Source organism: Octopus bimaculoides, chromosome 21, assembly GCF_001194135.2.
Source record: "Octopus bimaculoides isolate UCB-OBI-ISO-001 chromosome 21, ASM119413v2, whole genome shotgun sequence".
Lineage (NCBI taxonomy): Eukaryota > Metazoa > Mollusca > Cephalopoda > Octopoda > Octopodidae > Octopus > Octopus bimaculoides.
In genome coordinates this window covers 15,960,769-15,963,687 of record NC_069001.1, presented here as the reverse complement: position 1 = coordinate 15,963,687, position 2,919 = coordinate 15,960,769, and the positions used below count along the sequence as shown (strand labels likewise).

The 2,919-nt window shown below is 34.8% G+C and overlaps 1 protein-coding gene across 1 annotated transcript in view; it reads left to right on the top strand.

The window, feature by feature from the left end:
* The first annotated feature begins 244 nt into the window (after positions 1-244).
* Positions 245-2,919, top strand: part of LOC106879067 (katanin p60 ATPase-containing subunit A1) — a 40,048-nt gene continuing 37,373 nt past the window's right edge. The window contains exon 1 of the mRNA XM_052975304.1: positions 245-559. The gene's annotated coding sequence lies outside the window, so the exon portion shown is untranslated. The remainder of the gene's footprint in view (positions 560-2,919) is intronic.

Sequence of the window (2,919 nt, the reverse complement as noted above, 5' to 3'; positions counted from 1 at the left end):
GCAGACTGACCTGGGGTTAAACAACTGTAACGTATTACACATTTATCTTAGAGTTCCTGATATAATTATAAAAGTAGGGTGGCCACGGTTAGAATGTCTTTTCACACTGCTCTCTCTCTCTCTCTCTGGCTGGCTGTCTCCATCAGGACTAACCTAGGGTTAAACACCAACCTCCCTCAATGATGACGTCATTCAGGAACTAGTGTTTGTCTTGACAGACGACGACAGTTTGAATCAACAGAGTTATTGGCCTTAGTTATTGTCGTCCACCATGTTACCAACTCCGTGGTAGGAATTTTCTCTCATCTCTCTCTTCACACAACAATAACTGCTTACAATTTACACTTACAAACAACATTTCAATTCCGTCCGTTTCTGAAACAACCCATCCCACTCTCCTTCTTTAAATACCCCCAAAATATTCCACGTTTTCTTGTTTTCCCATGGAAATTACACTCAAGTTATCCCCATAGCAGCAGAAAATACCTACATATACCTCTCGAAATATCAACCAACAATACCATTTTTTTTATAGCGGCTGTGATCGAACCTGCTACAGGTAACAACTTGTTTTAATTACGTGTACTAATATTCTTTTAATTGCTTCTTCTGTAATCTGTTTAAACCGCTTATTTATTTTTGTTTTTGTGTCGACTTGTCTCCTCTCAAACACCCACTTGTTTTAGGAAGGCGCCTTCTACTTGGTCATTCGGCTTGCTAGAAATAGCAACCAAATTTTGCTCAAATCATCCCCTATCGCTTTAATCAAGGAAAGAACACAGAAAATAGTATAGTCCTGGATATATATAAAAGAGACAAGAACAAGACGTGGTGGTCATAGTTGGATTGCCTTTGACAGTTCTCACTCGAAGCTAAGGAGCCATCGACGTGGTTATTCAGCTTGCTAGAAATAGTAACCAAATAATATTCAAATCATTCCTTAGCATTTTAATTTACTAAAGGACACAATTCATAATATAATCCTAAATATACATTTTTTTTAATAACAAAAAAGATGAGGTGGTTATGGTTGGATTGCCTTTGGTGTAGTTCCCTCTTATATGACGCTAAACAATAACGTAGTTTGTTTTATATAGGAGCCTTCGACGTGGTCGATTGTCTTGCTAGACAAAGCAACCAACTCTTACTCAAATCGCTTCATATTGCTTTAATTAACAAAAGAATCTTGGATTTATTATTTTTTTTTTAAAGAACAGATAAGATGGTTATGTTTGGATGGCAATTCTTTCTTATCTGGGACTAAATAACGTATATTAAATAGGTTTTTTTTATTGTTTGCACCCAGACATGTGCCTGATCTACTTTGGTTGCTATCCTCCCTCCTGTCACATTTTTTAAATATAATCCTCGAACTGTTTCAGTTATGATTTCTAAAACTATTATTAATAAACTTTGTTAAGAGTAGTCAAACGTGTTTCAAACCGACGAGGTCTTTAGAATCTGCTGGAAATAGCAACGAAAATCTCTCAAATACTTCTCTGTCATTAAAATACAAGGTAAAAAAAAAGTTACGTTGGATAATATATTTCTTTATATATATAGTGAAAGAGACAAAAACAGACGGCATGGTCACAAGTGGAACGCTTTCGCTCATAGGGCTGTATTAATGTTTAATTCATTACCTGGCTGATCTAGGGTTAAATTACAAAGCGCATTTTGGGTATATAATAGTTTGATAAGACACATAGATGCATTTATATTTACATCTATGCATGTATATATGCATATATATATATATATATATATATATATATATATATATATATATGCATGCATGTCCACATTCCCTGTATATGCAGAAACGTTATCTACGATGTTTAAAACCTGATACACACGCATATCTGTGCTAACGTTTACTTGAATATGTATATATATATATGCTTTAATTTAAGTATGTATTCTGTATAACGACCAGGATTATACACCGCACATGCACATATCTGTGCTCTCCAACACACACACAAGCACGCGTATGTATAACAATCTAAAACGATCTTTTCACACCTTTACGTTTCATCATTGTCAATACAGGTTGTTTGATGAGAATTTAACTTCAAGCCTTTTTATATTTTTGTTGCTAAACTTAACAGTGTTGATGGAAACCAAAGAACATCCCATACATACGAGTTCAACAATGTATTAATTAGCTAATTACTTACGGAATAAATTAAATGTCTAAATAGAAAGAGACTGATCTACACGCATTTACACATACACACGTCTATCTATCTATCTATTTCTCTCTCTCTCTCTCTCTCTCTCTATATATATATATATATATATAGGAACTGTCGAAGGATTCGTGATCTCAAGGATTGCTAGAAATGATACCCAAATCTCTCTTACAATAGTATATAAGGACTGGACACATTACGTAATGTAGTCCTTGGAACCCTTTAAAAAGACGGGTTGATTGTTCAATCGATTAGAGTTGATACATTAGTGCGAATGGCGCTAAGCAACAACTGTAATCGAGAAAGGAAGAGAGAGAGAGAAGGTCTTGCTTTTTCATATTAAAATAACCAGCATTTATTGTGTTGCTTCATGCAACGCTTACATAGAGACATTAAACATTAAATTGGAAGAAGAATAAAGGAGTGAGGTGGAACCGGTAGATCGTCAGGCTTAATAGCCTGCGCTATTGGCCAAGTTCATGGCCCTTAAGTTCAAATCCCAACGAAGTCAGCTGTGCCTTTCATCATTCTGGTGTCGATTAAATAAAGTATCATTCAAAATGTAGCAGTGAGGATCGATTCCTGTCAGGCGTCCTAGATCTGAACGGAATTCTAAAAGAATGGTAAATGGAATTAATTATATTTCAATTGCAGGTTTAATATATGAATATATCTATTAATCTTAATTTTAACCGTTAGATTAGTTCTTATTCAATGACAGTTC